The following is a 26205-nucleotide window of genomic DNA, read 5'->3' as shown; positions in this document are numbered from 1 at the left end:
TCTCCATGAAGTTGGGTTTCTCTGAACAAGTTATTTTCTTTCTTTCTTTCTTTCTTTCTTTCTTTCTTTCTTTCTTTCTTTCTTTCTTTCTTTCTTTCTTTCTTATTTTGTCAAGCGATTATAAGATTACAGGTATAAGTGTAGACATAGTTAGGAGTACATGAAATGGATACATATAAGAAAAATAAAAATAAAAGAAACAATAGAACAGGGACGATAGACATGTTGGTGCGCTTATGCAGTTGGCAACTATTTTATTCTTTGTAGATGCCATCACTGAGTCAACATGTACAAGACTTCATTCATTGGGTCATTCTGGCAGCATTCATTCATTCATTCAATATCTGTAGCCATCCATCTCAGTCAATGACTCTTCAGGCAATGAGATTGTGTCGACAGGTTTTTATCTCTGTGTATCATACAGTTGGTTTGCATATTACTGTATTTAAAAGAAACACTTCTTTCCCACTGAAATCTTCTTCATCAGAGACCCCCCAAATTAAATAAGAGATTACAGCATTTAAGAATGAGGAGGAGGATGAAACCCCTTGTTCTTAATTACTAACATCACTTTCCATAGATCAGAAGTTAAATAGTGTTATCTTAATGTAAACTTGCTTGCCCTTAGCATATAAAAACTGACCCTCTCAAAGAGCATTGCTAGACTGCAAATCATCATTTGATTTGAGTTTCCAGTATGAGTTGCCATTATCCCAAAGTTATTACTGAGCTATAACTACTTAGTCATTTCCATGTGAGAGGCTCTGAGATGCTGAATTTCAGATTGCCTTTTTTTCAAACACACACACACATTTCCCTATGTCACTTCTTCCTCTACTGTTGGTAGAGTTATTAAACTGCCTGCTCCAATTTCTCCTATGCCATGATGGACAAAATGAAAAAGACTTTCTTTAATCTGAAAAGGGCAAACATGCTATGAAATAGAAGCAAATGTCATATTATATTGTGCTTGAACTGATGGAATCGTATTTTGAATACTGCATAGATCAAAGTAACACAGCTTGGCCAGACAGGAATCTGTTATTCTTGAGGCATTTTTAACCAGAAAGTGTAGTGGCTGCTGCATTCTTTTCAAAGTACTTTATATTTCCCAAGACTTTAAAAGCTAACCCAATCAATAGCCCATGACAAGGATTTATGTGTATCTATAGTTATATGTGCACACATACACATATACATATGTAGATATACACCACATCAGGATACTGAGGTATGCATAGATTCAGTGTGTGTGGGCTGAACACAGTACATGAGAGAGAAGGTAGCAACTGATGTCAAGAAGAAGGATTTGCCCTGAGAAGTCCAATACAGAAAAAGTGTGTGTAGAGAGGGTCAACGGAGGTGGGGTGAAGGGCAAAGAGAATAATGGAGAAATATTTTCCTAAAGTTTTCAAACTAGGAATAGTATAGATAGAATAGAGCTTGAAGGGACCTTGGAGGGTCTTCTAGTCCAGCCCCCTGCTCAAACAGGAGAACCTATACCATCTCAGACAAGTGACTGTCCTGTTTCTTCTTAAAAACTTCCAGTCATGGAGCATCCACAACTTCTGGTGGCAAGCTGTTCCACTGGTTAATTGTCCTCACTGTGAGGAAGTTTCTCCTTACTTCCAGGTTGCTTCTCTCCTTGATTAGTTTCCAACAATTGTTTCTTGTCCTGGTGCTTCAGAGAATAAATTGACCCCCTCTTCTTTGCGGCAGCCCCTCAAATACTGGAATACTGCTATCGTGTCACCCCTAATTCTTCTTTTCTTCAGACTAGCCAGACCCAAAACCTGCAGCTGTTCTCCATACGGTTTAGTCTCCAGGCCTTTGATCATCTTAGTTGATCTTCTCTGAACTTTTTCCAAACTCTCAACATCTTTTTTTCTAATATGGTGACCAAAATTGTTTGCAATATTCCAGGTGTGGTTTAATAGGGTTTTATAAAATGGCGCTAATACTTCACATAATCTTGATTCAATGCCTCTGTTTATACAACCCAGGAGAGACCCAATCAAGGCCCTTTGCCCAGAGTCATTTTTAAACTGATGGAGTTTCATGGAGTCAAAAGAAGGAGGGAAACATCTAAGGGTGCTTGGCTTGAGCAAAGTTTCATGCAAAGTGTCTCCAACAGAGCTTCTCCGTGCAATAAGTTTCCCAGCTTAGCTTCTTACAGCCTTGCTTCTGAGGCCTCCTTCAGGAACAACTTTGATAGTTGGGCATACAGAAAACTTTTTTTTCCTGACTTTTAGAACTGCTAGAAGAGGTTTGAGGCAACCTGAAGCACCTTGTCAAGAAGAATTAACATTAAAACTTTTCTGGACGTTTCCTGGCTGTTTTTCTGATCGGCTGGTGTGCAGAAGCCTCTTGCCTCCCAATGAAGCAGCTGGCCGGGGCAAAGTGGTCTCACCTCTGACAGTTCACTTTAGAGCCCTGAAGCAGATTGCATCATGTCCAACATCGGAAGCAGAGTATCAAGGCAGCGTTGTCCCCTTAGCACAGATTTAGCTTGTCAAGTTTATAAAGAAAAGTGTGATGGTTGGCAATTTCTTAGGGAAAAAAAATCAACAGAATTGAATCTCATTTATGCTTTCTGCATGGCCACAGCCAGGAATGCATGAAGCTTAGAGCTCAAACAATTGTGCATATAAATGCATAATTTATACAGAAAGAGACACAGAGAGAGACAGAGAGAAAGAGACAAAGAGAGAAAGAGACAGAGAAAGACAGAGAGAGAAAGAGACACAGAGAGAAAGAGACAGAGAGAGAAAGGCAGAGAGAGAGAGAATGAAAAAGAGAGAAAGAGAGAGAGAAACACATACGTCGCTCTTCTCATATTACCAGGACACAGACTCATGATTTACAGTTGGTTCTGTTTTTAATGAGATATCTGCCCCTTTGGATATTTTGGGCCACCTTTGAAGCATCTCCATTTTATGGATAATATCCCCAACCATCAGTATTAAACACGGCCAGGCATGTCATATCTAGATTCCTGTCCCTGTTCATTAAAACACCAGCTCTCTTTAGAAATTACATGAAGAATAAAAGCATATGTGGCAATGTACTGCCTAGCAACCCTGCAGAGAATGAAAAAAGAAATTGCAAATTACTAAAGTCAGTTGGAACCTTGGCTTGGGGTAAACAGACACACAACAACATGTCAGCTATGATAAAGAGTGTAAATTTGAACAGATGTCATTTATAGAGAAGCAGCAGGCAAATTAAACAGAATTGGCTTTGGACAGTTTCCAGGATAGAGTGGAAGAAAAAATAAGAATCGTTAGCCCTCGGCAGCCACAAAAACATGGTGTCCAGAATATAGATAGATAGATAGATAGATAGATAGATAGATAGATAGATAGATAGATAGATAGATAGATAGATAGATATGTAGATGTGGATACAGATACAGATACAGATATAGATATAGATATTACCAAGAAGTAGATACAAAGGGAAGAAAGTATAGAAGAAGATTGATGCAGTTCTTGAAATTAATGTGGGAAAAAGAGAGAGAGAAAGTTAGTAACTCTACGAATGTTAAAGGAACCTGGATGCTTTGAATTGTGATAGAAAGTGACATCTTCTGGACTAATGGGCTGCCCAGAATAGAGTTATCCACTAGCTTTTGCATTTCACAAATGCTCTGGCAAACCTCTTGGCTCACTATATTCAAGTTGAACCAGTGACAATAAAAATGCTGCAGATCTGAGATTCCATGTCCTCTACTGCAGTGGTTGCCAACCAGTGGGCCAGGGACAACTGGTGGTCCACGAGAAAATGTTGGTGGTCCGCAGAGAAATGTCACCCCCAAATCACTCTCCAAAGAAATTTATCCAGGCTGGAAACACAAGTCTGAGCCAACCAAATGGCCCACGGGAACACAAGGCTTGCGTCTCTTGCATTGCAAACAACACGAGGTAGTGAGGGGAGGGGGGAAAGGATCTCTGCTGCTTCTGCTTTTGATGCAGGGATCCTGGGAAAATCCCCCCAAAATTCTGCAGGAAAATCCCACACTCTGTTTTCCTATTGGTTGGTCATTCTTTATTTGGGATCGCAGGATACCCCTCCTCCTCTCCCCTGAGAACAGAGCTGAAAAGCAGGTTAGGAATGTGGCTGCCTTGGAGGATGTGTGTGTGAAGGACCTCTGTGTGTGTGTGAGGTGGGGGGAGGGGGGAGGGAGAGGGAAAGGGAGGGAGAGGGAGAGGGAGAGGGAGAGGGAAGGAGGGGGGAGAGGGAGAGGGAGGGAGAGGGAGAGGGAGAGAGAGAGATAACATCACTGCCAGCCCACTGAAGTTAAATCAGATCTCTGTCTCTGTCTCTGTCTCTGTCTCTGTCTCTGTCTCTCTCTCTGTCTCTGTCTCTCTCTCTCTCTCTTCCACCAACGTCAGCAGGCCACCATCATTCAAAATTCACGTTAGTGGTCCGCAGGATTTAAAATTATGAATTTGGTGGTCCCTGAAGTCCAAAAGGTTGGCGACCCCTGCTCTACTCCGAAGAAAGTAAAGTATTGTTCCTGAACTGCCTGCTACTAATTGCAATTTGCCTTCTCATCTTGCAATGGGATTGATCTTAATTATATACTGACTGGCCAGAGAAGAATGGCCTTTGTTTGGAAAATCCATTGAGCTGCCTGTGGTGCTTTGGGAATTAGGGAATGTCGTCCCTGCTCATTTTTGATTGGGGAAGGGTGGATCCATTTGGAAATGGATCTGATGCTCAACCATACTTCAAAGAGATACAGGTAGTCTTGACTTACAACCAGAATTGAGCCCAACATTTATGTTGCTAAGTGAAGCATTTGTTAAATGTCTTTTGCCCCATTTAACAGCTTTCTTGCTACTGTTGTTCAATGAAACACTGCACTTGTTAAATTTGTAACATGGTTATTAAATGACTGGCTTCCCCCATTGACTTTGCTTGTCAAAAGATCCCCAAAGGGGAGTAAATGACCCTGGAACATAGCAACCGTCATAAACATGAGTCAGTTGCCAAGCGTCTGAATTTTGATCACGTGATCATGGGGATACTGCAACCGTGGTAAGTATGAAGGATGGTCATAAGTCACTTTTTTCAGTGCCATTGTAACTTTGAACAGTCACTAAACGAACTGTTGTAAGTCAAGGATTACCTGTATTCAATAACATGCCATCTGAGGTCCTTTTTGCCTTAAGACATATTTATGAAATTTCAAAGACTATTTGCATCATTTCACAGTTCAATTATAAGTTAACACGCGTGTACCCATATACCATACATCTATTTCAAAATGAATTGAGAGAAAAATCTCCTGTCTTAAATATGGGTGCAGAGTATAAATTGCACAAAAAATGCATGGATAGAACAGAAAGCATTCATGGGTGAACCTATGTAAAAACATTTCGACTGGCAATATATTTATTTCACCAATTGTAATTACTAATGTTAGTTTTAAGAAATAATTTTGCATTTTGTTTTCCTCTATTTTATTTGTCCCATTTTCTTTGTACTTTAGTAAGAATTATAATCATTTCGATGTTTAGAATTAGTGCTTCTCAATGTTTTTAATGCTTATAGGTTATCTTCTTATCTATCTATCTATCTATCTATCTATCTATCTATCTATCTATCTATCTTCTATCTTCTATCTATCATCTATCTATCTATCATCTATCTATCTATCTATCTATCTATCTATCTATCTATCTATCTATCTATCTATCTATCTATCTATCTATCTATCTCATCTATCCATCCCTATGTTTTCTTCTGTATAATAATGGCAAGTCATCTGGGATACTGACAGTAAGGAGAATATTTATTATGAAATAAGTGAAGAAAAACCAAGAGAATGGGCATTTTAAAGATAGGAGAACTTTATCCAGCTGTGGGTCTGAGGTTCCCCTTAGAGCCTTTAATCCACAACTGAAGATTTCCTATTTTTGGTCTCATGGTTTATATCCTACTGGCTGTCAGCCCTCAAGACTCCTTTCTTTCGCTATCTCTTCGGATGCCATGGTAATGGGGGTAGGGTGAATTAATTGGGCTTTGTGGAATGGGAAGAGTGCTGGAGGTTTTAGAGAATGAACCATATAACTTGGGGAAAAACTTTATTGTTTCTGCTTATTTGCTTGCTTTCTGCGCAACTGCAGCTCTTTATCAAACCAGGCCAAGGTCAATGGATAGATGTCTGCATCACCACCTGAAGATGCCCCACATGACATTATACATATCCTCAATTGGATGGACCATTTGAACTATTGTGGGTGGGAACGTTGCCATAACTTTGTATATGTGTTTTTCACACATAAATCCTCAGATCTAGAATTCTTTTGATGCTACCACTTGACTTCCAGTCAAAGTTTCTTTTCTCTATAACAATGAAGCCTAAGGGTGTCTTTCTTGGATTTTGAATGGAGCACCATCTGACATTATTCTAGATCTGAGGATTTACAAGCGAAAGACATATATATATATATATATCATCTGACACTAGCCTTCCTGCAGACTATTTTATCAGGATTGTTTTAACATGCTGATTCATTTTTGTTAACACCTTTCCAGATGTTAATCTTTCCAGATGTTAATGTGGTACTTGTTTATTAAACTGACCATGCAGTCAATTTAAGAATCCCTATGATATTTTCAAAATTTGTCTCTTAAATCAACAGGAACAGCTATTTGATTGTTCCAGGGCAGAAAAACCTAAAAAAAAGTCAAGTGATTCCCAAGGTCTGTTCATGAAGCTTTTGAAGCTATTGTGCATTTATTAAGTAGAAAAAGCTTTCATTCCATACTGAATGAATGGGGCAACAGCTAAACTGTGGAAGCATTGTAATCTCTGAATGCATGTTTTGGAACAATGTATTTCACAGGCAGTTATGAGCACTTATGTTGGGACACAAACTGAGGTGCACAACTGTGATTATCAAGAGGTAAGTAGAAGATGAGCTAGCAATAAACAAGCCCAGCATGAACACCTGGGTAGACAAAGAAAGCCAAATCTATCCTAGTTGGCACAATTCACTGCAACGATTCTGGCTTCTCTTTTTTTTTTAAAATAGAATCTGGCCAGGAATATGGACTCTCATTGCAACCTCATTTTAATTGTGAAAAGATATGATTCTATTTTGCAGTAGAATTTAGCTACTAGCATTGGATGGTAACTTCCTAGGATAATGAAAGCATTATTCTTTCTTGGTCCTGTATATTCACTGGGACACTTACAATGAAGGGAATGTAGTTGGTGAAGCAGGAACCAGCAGCTTCTGAGCTAGAGAGAACGGTTCTATTAGCAGAGATCTGGTACCACCTGTATCTTTAGATGCTCTGCTTCTAAGTACTACAGTAGACCAATCCTCTTTGGGTGTATGGCTTATGTTTTATTCCTATCTAATGTAAAGAAACGAAGTTTGCCTAGTTATGTCTGTGAGTCTTCTGCTGAGGAATCCAATTTTTTTTATTATGGAGTTAAGCGTCACCAAACCTAACATCAACAAATGCTATCAGTTCATAATCTCTATATGGAGGCTCACTGTAAAGTGGAAAACTCCTACAAAAATCTCATTGTCTGTCTGTCTGTCTGTCTGTCTGTCTGTCTACACACACACACACACACACACACACACACACACACACCACCTCTAGTCTGTTCAATGACTGCACAGTCCTTAAAACAGTATGATGAGTACCATAGTTCTCAACCATAGCAGGAGTGGGCTAAGGGTTCAGCTGGGTTCAGGAGAACCTGTAGCTAATGTTACGGCCGGTTCCCACCCCTGGCTGTCCCCTCCCACCTTGCCCCGCCCCTCCCAGGCATCTCCATGCAGCTCGTTTTGGATGTGAGGTAAGTGCAGGGCCCACACAGAGGCTCAGGGAGGGTGAAAAACAGGAAGCTCTGGACAGCTCTGGACAGCTGGAAACAGGCCCATTTCCAGCCTCCAGAGGGCCTCCGGAACCCAGGGAGGCATTTTTGCCCTCCTGGAGGTTCGAGGAAGGCCTCTGGCGCCTGGGGAGAAGGAAAATGCCCCCCCCCGCCATGGAGGCTGATTAAGCCACGCCCATCATTGCCACGCCCACCCAGCAACCAAGCAGAGAGCCAGTTGCTGAGATTTTTGAAGACCACCCCGGGTTAAAAGTGACCAAAGGTCCAAGGTGAGCAGGATTACTAAGAAAGTCTGAAAAAGGATACAGATAGTAAAGATAAAGCAAAGAAAATAGTTTGGCCTTCCCTTTCATTTTAAACAAAGTGTGTATTCCTGCCTCTCCATCAATGAAACAAGATGTTACTGGGTTAGTGCTGTACCGCGTGTGCAAGATGCAAAATTAGCACACTTTCATTTAACATGCACACAATGTTGTTGTCATATGGCACCTCAAATGCCAAACTCAGATTTGCTGGAATGGAGTGGTGCATTTGAATCTCAATTGTTGCAAAGAGAGCCAGTAATACAAGCACAGAAAATTAAAATGCACCACTTGTGTCAAACACAGCAGAATCATTGTTTGTTTATTTTAAAGACACTAATAAAAGAGATTAATGGGGTTGCTTGATAATGAACCAATCTGCTGCTAGACAAGCTGCTGAAAGGAGAGAAGGCTGTTACAGGCTCAGCACCAGACCTCCAGCCTCCCGGAGTCTTGTGTACGTGCCAACCGGAATCCTTTATGCCATGATTATCATGTCATTTCCAAATTTAGGTTAATTTTATTTCATGCCGAAGCTAGCTGGGAGAAAAAATATTACTCTTTCCATGTTGGTTAAGAGGGAATGGATGGATGGATGGATGGATGGATGGATGGATGGATGGAAAGGGAGGGAGGGTGAAAGGAAGAGGATTAGAAAGAGGGAAAAGGGGGGAGGAAGGGAAGGAGGAGGTGGGAAAGAGAGGGAGGGAGAGAGGAAGGAGATGGAAAAAAGAAGAAGGAAGAAGATGGGAAAAAGGAAGGGAGGGAGGGAGGGGGAGAAGATGGAAAAGAGAGGGAGGGAGGGAGGAAGGAAGGATTTCTGATGCCTCTTGCCAGCTTCTCATGAGGATACTCAATGGTGAAACTGACAGGAAGTCATAAGTCACTCCCGTTTTTAACTGCTTTTTGATCCACCCATGGTCAATTCTGGCAGTGTGTATAGGATTTTACGTTATTGAATCTGATGACTTAGGGATTTGGGAGTTCCTTATGAAACTCTACTCAGAAAAGGAATTGAGAGATAACTTCCTTCCCTTCCCCATAAGTGACTGATGCTTGTTGGGGGAAGGGAAGTGAGGTATTGAAAGATGGACTGAGAAACTGTCATCGTATTTTGAAAATGACAATCACATGAACCTATGCCAGTAGCGAACATTTCCCAAAGTCCATTCCTCGGGAATTGTGGGTCATGGATTTCGGACACCTTTTGTGAGTAAAAGTTTTATTAGATTTCCCATTCAAAACTGTCAGCTAAATTTTCTGGAAAAATAATGCTTACATATAAGAAAAATATCATAATGAAGGGAGGGGGGAGGGGATCTGTAAAGATTGCTCTCAAAGAATAGCAAATATTTGTTGCTACTTTTCATACCAAGGTGTCATTCTTTTGTGCACTACACAACATGATTTTATAAATCTTTGTATTCTTTCTCAGGAAAAGAGGTTTCGGAGGCCTTGATTTTTGACCAATCTGTTAATAATGCAAGCAACAATTCTTAAAATAGTTACACAATGGCCATCAAATTTGGTCATATGCTCCTATAGCTGCATTGAAAAACCGTAATATTTTTTTTATTATTATTAAGGTAGTGATTGTACTGAGTTTTATTTCCTAATGCCTTCTTATATCATGTTTATCCAATGTGGATCTTAAAGTTCTTTAATTCCTGTATCTCTTTTATCTTGCTTGTAAACTGTTCAGATTCATGTAAATCACACTGAACTCAATCAATCAGAATAGAGCTGGAAGGGACCTTGGAGGTCATCTAGTCCAAGCCCCCTGCCCAAGCAGGAGACCCTATACCATTTCAGACAAGTGGCTGTCCAGTCTCTTTTTAAAAATATCCAGTGATGGATCACCCACACCTTCTGAAGACGAACTGTTCTTTAATTGTTAATTGTTCTCACTGTTAGAAGTTTCCCCTTAATTCCAGGTTGTTTCTCTCCTTGATTAGTTTCCATCTATTATTTCCTGTCCTGCCCTCTGGTTCTTTGGAGAGTAAGTTGACCCTCTTCTTTGTGGCAGCCCATCAATTACTGAAACACTATCATGACACCCCTAGTCCTTCTCTTCTCTCGACTAGCCAAACCCAAATCCTGCAACTGTTCTTCATAGGTTTTAGTCTCCAGGCCTTTAATCATCTTAATTGCTCTTTTTTGCACATTTTTCAAAGTTTCAACATCTTTTTTGCATGTGATGACCAAAAAGGTGAGATGAGGGATGTAGAAATTTGATAACAAATTTAGCTAGGGCAAAGCTGTTCTAAAGCAAGAATTCTGATTGTACAGTAATTCCTGTAACAAGAGTACAACTACTCTGTAGATATGTCCATCGACTTGGTGAGGCCAAAGACAGTCAAGGAGTGTTATGCACAATGGTATTATGGTGGCATTATGTATAGAATTGGAGAATGCATGTAAAGATGTAGGTTGTACAGATCCATAACTTGCTTGAGCCCAAAGGAGTTTTAAGAGCTACAAGGCTCTCTAGATTCTATAGGTTAATTTATTAACACAGACAAGAGGCATGAAAGGTTTAGGTTCCTTCTGTGATAACATTCACAAATTGTCATTTGAAATGTGGTAAAGAGAGCCAATGTTGTGTAGTGGTCAAGTTCCTAGGCTAGAAACTTGGAGTTTATGAGTTGTAATCCCACATTAAGTATGAAAGCAACTGAACCATTCACTCTATCTCAGCCTCCTTGAAGAAGACAAAGGTCACACACATTGCAATTGCAGACTGTGTTTGGGACAGTATCCCCCACGAAAAATAGAGTGGCAGTTAGTCCTTGACCTGCATGAAGGCTGTAGCTCAATCTTTGTATCTGAGAAGGCAACAATTAACCCCAAATTCCCAAGAACCATTGACAAGCTTGATTAAACCAATATGTCATGTACCAAGTGTATTCATTATGCTATCAGATACCTAAACAGGAAGATTGGAAGGACAGACAATAGATAGATAGATAGATAGATAGATAGATAGATAGATAGATAGATAGATAGATAGATAGATAGATATACTTTCAGATCACAACAATAAAAATATTATTTCTGCTTTAGAATGCCATTCATCTACAAAACACCAATTTTGTCTGGCTAGAAGAACCTCCATCTCCCTAGTGAACTTCACATCATAGTCCATATAAGTTATTATTCAAATTGTCTAGCTATAAAGACATCATTTCCCAGGCAATTTTTCATTGGAATGACCATGCCAAGTCCAACTCCTTCTTGAGGATAATCATATAACGTAAATCATAAAGCAATTAATTAGACATATTTAAATTACAGTTGAATTCTAACTCAGCTTTAGAAACTATGCAAGATAACATTTGAAGGTACATTTAGGACAATCCACAATTAAGCCACAAGTGTTTTCTCTAAATTTATATTCCTCCTGCTCAATAAAAGCCATCATTCTTTCTCAGTAAAAGCCGCAATAATAACCAAAGCTTCAACAGAATGCATATTAATTCTAAGTTTCTCTCTACACAGTATCTTGAGACAATGCATATATTACTAATTTTAATAATTGCACAAAGAAGGGGAACATACCTCAATGTTGTTCTTTTGTCGCTTCAAGCACAACTCTTTTTAAATGGCAACAGAATGTTTGGACTTGCAATATCCATTGAAATGATCTCATTCTGCAAGAGAAGAGGAGACAACGTCACATAAAATCAGCCGCAGATATGCATTAATGGGCTTTAAATGTCCCTAAATGATCAGGCTCCTTCCTTGAATAGCTGTTCTTGTTGATGTATTTTTGCAATGCGCTTCAGATTATGTCTGTTTTAATTAATAACATTTATGATGAGATTTGAGTACCTCATTTGTTCAGTACAGGGATTTTACTGCTGTTTCAAAGAAAGTTTTATAATAAGCACAGAATTGTTGCCAACTATCAGGAGCTACTTACTGGAGTCCATTTAGCATTCAGACTGGGGACAATAGCAAATACTCTGAAAATAGAGAGAGGTCTTTTATGTGAGGAACATCATCATAGGATGCGATGGGATGAGCCTTCCTAGAATAGAAGAGCTCTTTGCATGTAAGATATTATATAGATGAGATCCTCCTAATAGATAGAACATATACTATAGCTGGTGGCAGGAACTCATAAAGCAATATCAGGATTATGCCGTTATAAGTATTCTATGAGCTGCAATAAATATCACATAGAACAACAGGGTTGGCAGGAACCTTAGAGGTCTTCTAGTCCAAATCATTGTTCAAGCAAAACATCTTATACTATTCTGGACAAATGGCTGTCCAGTCTCTTCTTGAAAACCTCCATGGATGGAGCACTTCCAAATCTAAGCCACTCCACTGATAAATTTGTTTTCACTATCAGAAATTTTCTAGTTGGTTCTAGGCTGGATCTCTCTTTAATGATGTTTTGAAGAATAAGTCAATCCTTTCTTCTCTGTGATAGCCCCCCAACAACTGGAAGACTGCTATCGTATCACCTCTATTCCTTCTTTTTGTTAGACTGGATATATGTAGTCTCTATCATTCATCTTATCCTCCAGACCTTTTATCATCTTCTCCGCATTCTTTCTAGGGTCTCAATATCTTTTCTTTATTGTGGTGACCAGAACTGGATGCAGTATTCCAAATGGATTTGTCGAGATTCTTAGTCATCTCAGGAAGGGTAATTTTATTCTTCCTTTGAAAGGAAGCCTGATATCGAAAAAAATTGGAAAAAGGCAAAATATGCAAGGGGCATATAGGAGTTTAGTAATGGAATGGATACCTTAGTTAATTTCACTTTCTCCTACTCTTTTGATTCTCATCTCATGTATGAAGAAATTTATGGCGTTTGGCAAATCCCTTCTTTCTTTGATTTCCTGAACATGGGCTTTAAAGTATAAATGTTACTTTATGTTAAATGCTACTTTATCCCAATGTAAGCTTCAAACAAATAGCCCACTCATGTGCCTACAGATTTTAATCATCCATCTTCTTTTCAACTGCCTTTGATTTATGGTCTGGGGAAAGATAACTGCTGTTAGAGCAGAGACTGCAGTTCCCAAACTGTATACAATGGTGCCACAGGGAACTCACTAATAATTTCATTTATTAAGTAGCATATTAACCAGCACTGGTCTTGCGAATACTTTGCAACATTCCCGTTAGCCCACCATTTGGGCTATGCCCTACTGATTGTTGCATTCTGCTGTTGCAAAGCCCAGAAGAGAGAATGAGTGAAATGATATCTGTTTATATAATTTTAAATTATAATATAATTTAAAACATTAATGTAATTAACATTACTATATTTTGGGTGCCATTGGGTCAGTTTCTCAGCACAATGTGATGACCCAGGGTGTGACATAAAAGCAACAAAGTCACAAAAGTAAAATTAAAGTCCCTTTAACTCCTCCAACTTGACCCCCAATGTCCAGTTATCATTGGCTGGAGAAAAAAACTCTCCCAAGAACAGTTTTTAAAGGGAAGAAATTTAGTCTGAACCAAAAGTACATATAAATTATAAATAAAAACCAACACAAACTGTGCTGCAGCAATTAAAAAGACAAGGCAGGATAAGGAATTGCAGAACTCAAAAGATAATGAAACACATACAGTTGGGAGGACACCAGAACCCAGATAGGACTTGACAAACAAAGATAATGCACACTTTGCTTCCAGCAAGGTTCTATGCGCAAACCCCCTCTTTATCTTGTTTCCCCAGCTGCAGCCAATGAAGGGAATCAGGGCCTCCTTCTCCCCCGTAACCCATGTTGCTCCCTTATCCATTCCTCCCTGCATGCCCTAGAAGGGGTGGGCCTGGGTCTTGCTATAAATTCCCTCTCCTTTGTTCTACCTCTCCCCTGCTCTGTCCAGCCAGACTGTGCCCCTCCCCAGTTTCCTCCACAGCCACCAAAGCCACATTCCCACTCCCTGTCAGCTGCTTGACCTTAAGCATCCATAACTGTTCTCTGTTTTCTCTTCTAAAATAGTCCCTTTGCCTTTGTCAACCAATTTTTAACAGAGTTAATTATTCCTGCTTATAATATTTCTTTTATTTTTTAACTCAAAATTTTAACTCTAACATTTTAATTTCCATATACTGTTTTATATTTTGATGTTGTATTGAAGACTTCCCAGAGTTCCTCTTTGGAGGAGATAGGTGGTTTAGAAATGTGAAATATAAATGAATAAATAAAATAAATACCCTCAATTTGCCCCTTATGAAAGGCATAGTGAATTGTAAATTGTAATTGTATGATATTCTGACTGAGAGGTCTTCTTTCTCTGAGAGGGCTACAAGTTGTCTAATCTTTGTAGCCCTCTCTAAATGAGAAAGTAAGTTTTTCACAATATATTATGTTCTTTATGTTCAAATCATGACTGATTTGAAACGGACATTTCAAAGGTAAGCTTCTCTTGGTTACCTTAGAAAGAAGCCAAATTTATATTGCTTGCAACCTGAGTTGGGGAAGTACAATAATGAAACCCATATTATGAAGCTTTTTACATGTTATGATCAAAATGTAGACAAGGTTTAACAATGAGGTTGCAGGGGGAAAAAGACTCCAAGTTTATGTTCCTAAATGGAGCTAGGAAATTCTGTCTTTTGTAGCATGAAATAAAGTTTTGATTTGAAACCAAAAATGTCACCTATTGAGGCTTAGCATTTAAATCTTGACAGGCACACCTGTGACATTTAGATAAATATGGAAGATTGAAAAGAGGCAAGACAAACATGGCTTTCTTAGCCCTCTAGTATTAAACACAAAGTCAGTCCTCTAGAAAGAAACAAAACTGAAGACAAAATCTGTAAACCCACTAACATTTACAGAATAGAACAAACTGAAATAATATCCCATTGTTCCTCCTGTCACCTAAGGCATTGCTTTGATTGTGTTTAGTTGTGTTCAAAAAAATAATAATAATCCAGGCATCTTCATGCAATTAAGTTTTCACACACTTGTAAACAAGGGTTCAATGATAATCAGAGGCTGCTATCCTCAATAATGTAATTGGTGATTTAAATGCAACAGGATTCAACTTTTGAGTATATTGATTTGGGATGTGAGCAAGACCAAAGTTGTGATAATGGGCAACATTGCAATCATGCATACAGTTGGGAGTCAAGCATCAAAACTATTAAATCTGGTTAAACTTATAGAGTTTGGCTTGTCATAGTTCTATAACCCAATTATTTAAACAAGAGCTTGTCAAGCGAGCCTGGAACCTAATTGCATCAGGAGTTAAGTTTGCCAATCATTAATAAATATTTTTTTATCCTGCCTTTGTTTTTATAAGTAATGTGACAAACATAACTTATACTCCTTCCCCTTCCTATTTTCCCTACAAGGATAGTTCTGCAAGGTAAGTTGAGCTGAAAGGGACTAGCCCAAAATCACCCAGCCGGTTTTCGTGCCTAAGGCAGGACTAGAACTCATAATCTCCTAGTGATTGGCCCAAAGTCACAGTTACTTTTCATGCCTAAAGTGCAGCTACAACTGACACTTGGTGATTGTTACAACTAACTATGGTGATCGGCCCAAAGTTACGCATGGATTTCATGCCTAAAATGGAACTAGAATTCACAGTCTCCTAGTTTCTGGCTCTCTAGACCAAAGTGGCTCTTAACATTGGTCTTAATATTCACCAAACAAACACAGTAGTAATTCCAGGAATTTAAATCTAGATTACAAATAATTATCTTTTTCGGGTCAAATTTTCTGTTTTTTGAAATCCAGATTTCTCACTTGCGAAGTAAGACACTGCTGGGCTACTTGAGCTATGGGTATCATTTCAATGCAGCTTGCAAAGCCAAATGTTGTGACAGTTTAACAGCCCTAACAAAGCATTTCTCTCATGCAAATAACCACAAAGGATATAAAATTTCACAGTGTAATCCATCCTAGGTTTGCATGTTTATTTTTGTATGAAAGTGACATTGCCATAGAATCTCTGTCAATAGGTACCGAAACTGAGCACAAAAATACCTCGGCCAAATTAGAAAATATGGCAATCAATCACTAACTTTATATTCATCACAGGAAAGCAATACTGATGTATTTCAGCATGTTCCTTGCCTCATAAACAAGAGCCATTATAGGATAGTTCTATTTTTTTAGCCAGTCTTTTAGCTTCCCCAATTTCACCTCAAGGGCAAAATTTGGAAAGTGAAGCTAGCTATTTCCCTACTAATTTCAATTGGACTGAAGGAGTAGACTTAGTTATGGTAAAAATGAGAAAGAGAAGGAAGAAATGTAGACTCCCCAAAATATTGTCAACTTCTGCATTTCTTATACTTCCATTCTGTGCTACTAACAAATGCAATATGCTATCATAACATTTGGATCCTGTTCTCTAGTGTTCAAAAATTCCAAGCCAGCAAGCACCAACCCAACAGTTGTACAGCCAGTTAAACCAAGCTATTTCATTTGGCTTAACTAGAGACTCCCAAACCTGCAATGCAAGCAGATATGATTTAATGGTCTAAAACCTCCAAAGTGGATCATAATGCAAAACGGATTGTCAGCTGGCATTCAAAACAACATGCACCAGATGCTTTCAGTTACATTTGTGGTGTTCCTCTTTTAATACCAAGACTTTAATGCACTGCAAGGCCCATAATTCTGCTTTCTTTCTTGCTGAAACAGATTTAGGAGCATCGATTAACATCACTTTTGACAGCCAAAACCCAACACAAAGCTTCACAAAACAGAGGGCAGCTAAATGCTCCGAAATTATGAATTGCAATTGTCCATGCATTCATAATGCATGTATACGCAAGCCCAAAGTAACTTCAAACTAAAATTCTAGAGTCCTTCAAAATGAAGTAAAGATATGGAAACCAAAGCCTGATTTCTAATACCCCAGCTGAAAGGATATCCAGATAAGGAGCTAGATCAAAACAAGGGGGGAAATCAATGATAAGGTAATAATCAAATAATTTATTTTAAAAGAGAAGATAATTGTAGTGTAATTCTTAGGGGGACCTGCATAACTTCATAGTATTTTTTATTAAACATTGCAATTAAAAAAATAAAAATGAATTCAAAGTAAAAAGTAAAAGAATAAAAAGATAGAAAGAAAAGAAAAAATAGAAAAAATAATGTAGTAAAAACAGCAAAGAAATGAAGAATCTCCCTTCATTAGGAATAAATACAATTTAGAAACATCATCTTTTCTTAAAGTACAACAAATGACTTCTTTCAATATTTCACCTGTGATCTGTAATATATACTGTATATCATTTGTCTGTGTCTGTCTGTCTATTTCAGCAAAAGTCATTAAGAGTTACTAAAGATAATATATTTTAAGCTTGATCAGATAAGTCAACTTTACATTCCCTTTTCACTGTTAAATAACAGAACAGTATAATAAAGTTGAAAGGGACCTTGGAGGTCTTCTAGTCCAACCTCAGGCAGGAAACCAGTGGTGGGATTCAAAACTTTTTACTACCGGTTCTGTGGGCATGGCTTGGTGGGCAGGGCAGAGGAAGGATACTGTAAATCTCCAGTCAGAGGTGGTATTTGCTGGTTCTCCGAACTACTCAAAATTCCTGCTACCGGTTCTCTAGAACTGGTCAGAACCTGCTGAATACCACCTCTGCAGGAAACCCTATACCATTTCACACAAATGGTTATCCAATCTCTTCTTAAAAACTGCCAGTGTTGAAGAATTCACAACTTCTGGAGGCAAGTTGTTCCACTAATTAATTGTTCTATTAGGAAATTTCATCTTAGTTCTAGGTTGCTTCTTTCCTGGACTGGTTTCCATCCATTGCTTCTGGTCCTGCCTTCAGGTGCTTTTAGCACCTGTAAACAGGCACTGTTAACAAACTTGATCTTTAATTTCTTCAAATAATATGCTAGCACTTGATTTCTTCTCATTTTTTTCTTTGTCCCTTCCCACAAAATATTTCAAAGCTTTTATAAATCCAGCCTAAGAAGCTTATCTATATCACTTTTTTGGTTCACTTTTTGTGTACACCTATTATTAAAACATCAGCTGGTTTCATTTGTATATCCAATGCAGCATCTCTTTTTTTTTTCATATCATTCTTGTAGTCTGTCACTTTTAAATCTACTTTCAGATCCGTTTCAGTCACATCTGGGTAAAACCTGATCCTCCCTGATAATGTGTCCTTTAAACACAGTCTCTCTATAATGGCAGAAACTCCTAAGATAAATTTTAAGAAACAAACAATGAAGCAGAAATACTAAGAAGAAAACCACACCCATCTAAACACTGGCAAGGCAAGCTACCATATAAAAACAGAGCAAACCCAGTGGTGGGATTCAATTTTTTTTTACTACCGGTTCTGTGGGCGTGGCTGGCTTGGTGGGCATGGCTTGGTGGGCATGGCAGGGGAAGGATACTGCAAAATCCCCATTCATTCCCCACTCCTGGGGGAAAGTTACTAAAATTCCCATTCCCTTCCCACCCCACTAACCTGCTTTCCAGCTCTATTCTCCTGTGCAGGGCAACCAAAGAGGACCCAGCCAATCAGCTGGGACTTGGGAGCGAATAGATGGGGCAGGGCCCAGTGGTATTTGCCAGTTTTCTGAACTACTCAACTACTCAAAATTCCTGCTACCTGTTCTCCAGAACTAGTCAGAACCTGCTGAATGCCACCTCTGAGCAAACCCCTCACTCACTTTCACTGATGAAGTTAACCTAAACAGGTAATGAAACTCAGAAAGCACCAAGCAATCTGCATACAAATTTGTTGAAAAGAAATCAGGAGGATTTCTTGTTACCTTTCCATTTACATTTTCAGGGAGACTCTTTTAGAGCTGTATGCAATGTAATTTTATTTTAACATATAACAATTAGTGTAGGTTCAAAGTGACAATAAAGTTATCCTAAGTCTAAGGCTTTCCTCAATCTTTCTTTCAGCTGTGTGGGACCAATCCTATTGATCTAGCTGCTAGAGCAGGAGACATATACTATAATTTGTGACAAGAAAGAAGTATGTTTGCTGCAAAATCAACAATAAGTTGTTTGTTATTTTGGGGGTGATTTTTGGCAGCTTGGAAAGAAGGGAAGTTTAAAGCCTACTGCAAATCAGTAGACATGAAAGGAAACACAACTCTTTTTAATGGAAGGGTTTATCCCCCCGCTGCACCCCACCCCCAAAAATGTCCTTCTTTAAGCAAAGCAATTTTAATACAGGTAAAGAAGAGAATGTTCTGAAAAGGAGCCTTGTGGGCCTGAATATTGATTTATGTTCAAAAAGTTATTTGAAAAACTATGATCTTGGCAGCACTGTTGCTTTACAGTTAAGATGGGTTGATTTGATTCCTCCTGCCTGAGCAAGGAAAAATTAAATCTAAGTTTCAAATTAACAGTATGTTGGGAAAACCATGATGGGTAATAATGAATGATTCCTTATATATATATATATAATCAGAAGTTTAGATAGATAGATAGATAGATAGATAGATAGATAGATAGATAGATAGATAGATAGATAGATAGATAGATGATAGATAGATAGATAGATACTTCTGATTATTGGGATGGAATAATTCTGGAGATAAAAAGACAAAAAAGCATAAAAATGAATAATAGACTCCATGAGACTAGGAACTTCTGACATTTAGAAACTACACTAGGTGGATTAATTTTATTCCAATTATTCTCTCTCTCTCTCCTGCCTATCATTCATTCATCTGTCTGTCTGTCTGTCTGTCTATCTATCATGTAGTAACTAGGTGCTATTTGACAGTTGCTATATTCAGGGTGGAAAGCAGATTTTCTCCAGCTGACACTGTGTGCTTAATTGGATAAATAGCTTGGATATTAATACATAGAACACTTACTCCATTCTCAACAACTAACTTATTCCTCATACCTTACAAAACTGACTGCATATTTCCACCATACATATATCGTATGTATTGTGTGTGTGTGTGTGTGTGTTTGTGTGTTTGTGTGTGTGTACACACACACACACACACACACACACTGCTGCTACCCATGTACTCTATGCCATATGCTAAATAAATAAAATTGAAATTATCTGCTGCCCATCTCACTATCAAGTGACTCTATACTTCACTCTTCATCATCAGAATTATGTTTGGGTTCACATTTTGACTATTTTAATATTTTACTGAATAAACTGCAACTGTCCAGATGCTATTGTCTAAACAAAGGTCTGAAAAGTCTTTAAATTAAAATAAAGACACATTGCAGCTAAACGTGATGTGTGAACCCAAAATTGGCCTTTGTGGCTCCATAAGACCCATGTCAAATATCAGTAACCCAGCTTTGACCCACATGTCTCATTGCTGCGATCTGTTTTAACGTAGAAATCAATTCAATGCCCTCCAACATGGAATGCATAAAAAAATACATTATCTTAGGAAGTGTATAAGGAATGCGTTATTTTAGGAACCACAAACACACAAATCTTTGAGCAAAAAGAAATGTGGAATAGATCTGAAATGAAATTATTTTGGGGGGAAAATGAGATGTTGAACAAAACCACAGTTCAGAATTCTCCCATCTCTGTGATTATCCATTTCTTAAAATTCAGGATTCCTTAACTTTAATTATCTTTTTTTAAAAAAGCAACATATTCTCCCTTCCCGGTATTAATTTCTTTTAATATTAAACTATAAATATACACTTTTCTAGTTTGAGTATCAAAGTTCCTTTACCCACTAGCTTTTTCAAATTTCCTATGACATTATGAATATCTGTTTGCACAAGGTTGAAGATGAAAAATGTCAGTTTGAGCCTGACTTACAGTAAATATCATGTTTTTAATAGTCCCCAAATCTTGATTCATCTGTAATTTGGCTTTAAAATTAATAAAGCTCCTATGTTTTCATCTTTCCCACAGAAAAATCTCAAGGAATTCTTCCCATTAGATTTTCTAAACTAAGAAGCGAAGGAACTTTCTGAGCAACAGAAGAAATGTAAAGGAAGAGTAAGGAAAACCAAAACTTCAGGACCCTTCATACTCTCCAACAATTAAGTAGGTTAAAAACGTTGAAGGAATTTCCAAGCATTTCTGAGAATAAGAGAGAAAAATTGAAAATACATTTTATTTTTTTAAACTACATTTTATTTTTTTAAAAAACCAGGTCTGATTCTGAATGACTTGGAGATCTCTAAAAGGCAATAAGATAATAATTTAAAGCAACAGTATAATGGTGTAACTTAGCTAAGTGTCAAGGAACTTAATTAAAGCAAATTTCAACCGGGCTGATCCATCTCTTCCGTACTATTCTAACAGGCATTGTGCCTCAGTTATCTAGACACAAAACCATGGATATCTTTCAATTCAGTAAATGGGACTGGCAGGAAGGAAAAAAAACATAATTGGTAATTTCTTCAATTGTTTATTTCTCTCTCTCTCTTTACTTGCTATATCCTTTGCAATTTTCAAAGAGTATGTCTTCTCTAACTGATGTTACTCTAACACATGCCATACCACAGAATAGACTGAATAGGCTGAATGTCTACTGAATAGACATTTTGAGTTGGGGGAGCAAATGCCAGACATTAGAGTCTCTTGTCTATTCCTAGCCACTCTCTCATGAGTCCCTTGAGGTTGACATACCAACAGTGCATCTCCAGAAACAGGGCAGTCTTCCTTTCCCCAGGAGCTAAAGCTCTTGTGCAATAGTAAGGCAATTCTTTCAGTTGCTTTTGATTGTTTTTCATTCAAGACTCGCTGAGAAACAAGCAGACTTCAAAGAGAAGACAGGACAAAGGGACTCAGTAAAGCCACAGATCACAGTGTGTGCCTTTCCTCAAATTCTTTCCTCAAATTCATTTCATATAAAATGTATAGGAAAGCGAATGGAAATGCACAACCATTTGCTAAATTAAGCACTATGAACTACAAAGGTGGATGTAAACCAGGGGTGTCAAACTCAAGGATCCAGCCTGCAGGTGCTTAGATCTGGCCCACGGAGCCACCCTGGAAACAGTGAAGGTCTGGGCTGCAGTGCCTCTGCAGTGCAGTGAAAATGGAGCTTTGGAGAGCTACTTGCGGCCCCCCTGAGCTCCGCTTTTGCTGGCAGGGGGGTTGCAGGAGGCTGTCACAGCCGAAAACTGAGCTTGGGAGCCCATTTTCTCTGGCAGAGTGATCTGGCCACAAGCGCCCGCAACATGAGTGATGGCAAGCTGGCCACGCCCACCCTGGCCACGCCCATCTTGCCCCCACCAGATCAAACGCAACCCTGATGTGGCCCTCAGTGAAATCAAATTTGACACTCCTGATGTAAACAGTCAGCTCCATTTGCAAGACATACAGCTTCAAGTAAAACTATTCTGCAATTCAAAAACTCCATACACACTAGGTTTATGTACAAGACATAAGGAAATTGGAAACTTCCAATTCCCTGACTTATAGTTTCCACAAGCTCCCTTTCTATTACGTACAACATGGGGAAGATACCAGTTGCTTTTATCTGATTTATATTGGCTGGATTTACACAATATGCCAAGGCATATTATTTATTTGGATTTTGTTTGTTATGGTGCAAGAACCTGGTCATGATTTATGGCCTACCTATGTACGTAAACCAGAATATTACCAAAGATGCAGAAAATTGCAGTTTAAAACATTTTCTGTAGTATTCTGGACAGAAAGATAAGGATTAAAATCAGGTGAGATCAAGCATAGTGTAGTTCAAACAAGATAATCCATTTGTCTGTTCTTAAAATCACAGGTGTTAAGAAGTGAAACCTACTCAGCTTATAGCCCTTATCATCTATAAAAATACCTTATTAGAGATGTAAATTCATGGCAAAAGTGGGAGGGAGGTTTCTCTAAATATTCGAAGAGGGTGGGAATGATTGTTGAAAGGGGAAGGGATAAAATGAAGAAAGCATATTTAAAGTTAATTTGTAATTCATGCCAGCTCCTGTAATAGTGTCTAAAGTACAACAGTTTTTACAGTTTTTGTAAAGAGTTGTAGAAATTTTGACCATGTTTTCATATGTTCTATTTTCTTTTGCCTTTTGTTTTATGGTTTATTATATTGTGAGATACTCAGAATCATTTTGGACTTAGGCAGTGCCTACACTGAATTAAATTTTAAAAATGGCACAGTAAATTACTAAGTTCTTAGAAATAGTCAGTGAACTGCCTTTCATTTGTGTCCTTGTGGTGCAAGCCAAATATCCACACCATTTACCAATTTCAAATATTAGTAAAATGGGTCTTTAAAAAAATCAGTATCAATAAAATCCTTAATGAAGTACATATTTCTTTTCACCAATTTCATTTGCCGCCATACTTTTCTATACTTTGCCAATTCAGGGATGAATATGGATACAACCTGAATTGCCTCTACCTTGCCAAAGCTTACATTTCAGGGAACAATAAAAACATGTTACTAGGGATATCTTCCTTATTTTTTTTCTTCTCAGCTTTGCAGCCAAGACTGATTCCAACTTGCCCTTTAATGATACTTAGATGATGTCTTGACAGTAGTGAGCTGGAAATGAAGTATGAAATTAAAAACCTTTGTCCGTACACACAACAACAAAGGGAGAGTGATGGAAACTCTGTGATAGTTGACAAAAATGAATCTTGTGGGCATTTGAGGGATACTCTCAAAGTAAAGAAAGAAATTTGCATCAGTCCAAAGAGACCCAGTGCTGTTTTTATATAGTTAAACAGGGCAAGCTCATACATTTTATTGAAAAAAAATTGCCATTAAAAAAAAAATCTCTGCCTTGTGACATATGAGAAATGTACAAATTCTAATGTGAACTGGTCTGTTTGTATTCAAGTAATTTCTCATGTATTTGGGGCAAGCTAAGTAAAGTACAGGGTTTTATGCACATTTTCCCTTATATGTATCCATCATGTGCACATGTCAGCCTTCCCAGAAAAACGGACAGGAAACACAACCAAATGAGCTACTTCTATGTTATTGCACAACTAGAGTCTTGCAAGACTGAAAGTACAAATCTCCCAATGACCCCTTTACAACCTGAAAAACTAGGGAGGGTTCCTTCTGACCTTCTTCCTCCATGCATTTATGCAGCTGGTAGCTATGCTGTCTCCTATCTGATCATTCCCTAGGTAGCCTACTCTCTTTTCTGTGTTCTCAAGGTCTTTTTTTTTTTTTTGTCGTACCATCACAATATGATAGAAAGTCTAGAGAAAATCACACTTAAAAATATTCCCATTAAAATGTGTTTTCGCAACTCACAAAAGGGAAAGGAAGCTACTTTGAGGATTTTAATAGAGATGAAATCATCTTCCCCTTCCCTATGATCCATGGTTCTACATACAGATAGAACCCACCGATAGGTTGTGGTTTAGCAAAGTAACTACTAAACTCCACAGGTCAAAATAATCAAGTTGCATTTAGTTCTTTCACCTTCTAGGCTGGGGGTCGGGGGAAGGAAAACAAAAAAAAACAAAAATCTACAGCAGTAAAAAAAAAAAATAGTTTCCATGTTGGGGAAACACATTTTTCTTCACCGAACTACCCTTCCCAAATTGGGAATAGATTAGCCCAAATAGGAGTCAACCTATTCTCCAAAGCACCTGAGAGCAGGACAAGAAGTAATGGATGGAAAGGGAAATAAAACCTAGCATTGAGAAATTTCCTGACAGTGAGAACAAATAACCAATGTCAACGTTCAAACTGAGGAACCCAACCAAAGCAGGCATGGTTGAGGTGTTCCAATCTCTGAATGCAAAACTTTATTGGGTACATCATTTCGGCAAAATCTGATAGGGCAAAATCAGATCTAGCTAATCCCCATGCAATCCCACATAATAAAAGTATAGGATTCTCCCTCCCCCATTGGTGTAGGTCACATTGTCCAATTGAATGTCATGGTATTGTTATGGGGGAAAGTCTTCAGTTTTGGCAAAGACCTAACAAAGTGTCCTTGGCTCTCATGGCTGTCTTCTTGATGTCTGGAGCCTACATTCCAACTCGCCCCTCCCTCCCTCCTGGTTTGTTGGCAAGCTGAGAAGCAATAATGGTTGCAACAGCAAAAGTATACTTCGAACTTGACAACTGGTGGAACAGCTAGCCTCCAGAAGTTGTAGGTGCTGCATCACTGGAGGTTTCTAAGCAACTGGACAGCCATTTGTTTGGAATAGTATAGGGTCTTTACTTGATCGGGGAGTTGGACTAGAACCATGATGGCGAACCTATGGAATGCCAGCCATTGCTCTTCCAGGTTCCAACCAGCTGGTCTTTGCGCACATGGGAGCACCGAAAACTAGAAGAGCAGCTCCCTGGTGCACACGTGCATGCCAGGAAGCTGAACTTCTGGTTTCTGGCATGCACACATGCCAGGTGGTTTTTGTGCGCACATGTGCAGGGAAAGCTCAGATCCAAAAATGAAGTGGTTTTTCAAACGTTTTTCAACATTTTCTACCCTGGGGAATCCGGAAGACCGGGGAGCTGCTCTTCCAGTTTCTAGTGCTCCCCCATGCATGTGCGCTCCTGTTTCGGCACTCGGTGCTGAAAAGATTAGCCAACACTGGACTAGAAGATCTCCAAAGTTCCTTCCAGCTCTGTTTTTCTGTATTCTGTTTGTCTCCCCAAGTTGTATTTTATACAGGAGAGGGATAAAAAGATGACTACATTTTATTTTCTCTTACAAGGCTCAAAAGCAGCTGGCAAAGGTACTTTGGGAAAAGGTAGGAAGAATTAAAATGCCATTCGCCCTTCACCCAAAATGCTAGGATCAGTTCCATTCATTCCATGGAGCTGCCATCTGGGCACAAACTTCAATCTGGTCTGCCAAATTACACAATTTTATTTTTAAGGAAGACACCCTCAAATTCCAGGCACCTGTTGTCCAGATTTTGAATATACAATCTACATTTCTAAAATAGCTTCCAAAATGAGTCCCATGCAAAATCTTTTCTACAGAAATATTAATATCTCATTTTCTGTTTGGCAATTTTATGAAGCAAATGTTCTTTTTTGCCCAATTTTCCATAAATGCTTTGAATGATGACAGCAATATCAATCCATTGTTACTGTCCTGGAGGAGTCCAGTTTGGCAAATCATGGCATCTCAATTTGAAAGAAACCCAGCATAGATTCATCCCTAATCATA

At 38.5% G+C, this 26205-nt stretch overlaps 1 long non-coding RNA gene across 1 annotated transcript in view; it reads right to left on the bottom strand.

The window, feature by feature from the left end:
• The window catches only part of LOC148124774 (uncharacterized), a 460206-nt gene that overhangs the window by 232551 nt on the left and 201450 nt on the right, over positions 1–26205 (bottom strand). The window contains exon 2 of the long non-coding RNA XR_015745012.1: positions 11728–11819. This is a non-coding gene — a long non-coding RNA (uncharacterized LOC148124774). The remainder of the gene's footprint in view (positions 1–11727; positions 11820–26205) is intronic.

This window comes from Pseudonaja textilis, chromosome 12 (genome assembly GCF_049901715.1).
Source record: "Pseudonaja textilis isolate UNSWEBS1 chromosome 12, rPseTex1.2, whole genome shotgun sequence".
Taxonomy (NCBI): Eukaryota; Metazoa; Chordata; class Lepidosauria; order Squamata; family Elapidae; genus Pseudonaja; species Pseudonaja textilis.
This window is presented reverse-complemented; position numbering and strand designations above follow the sequence as displayed.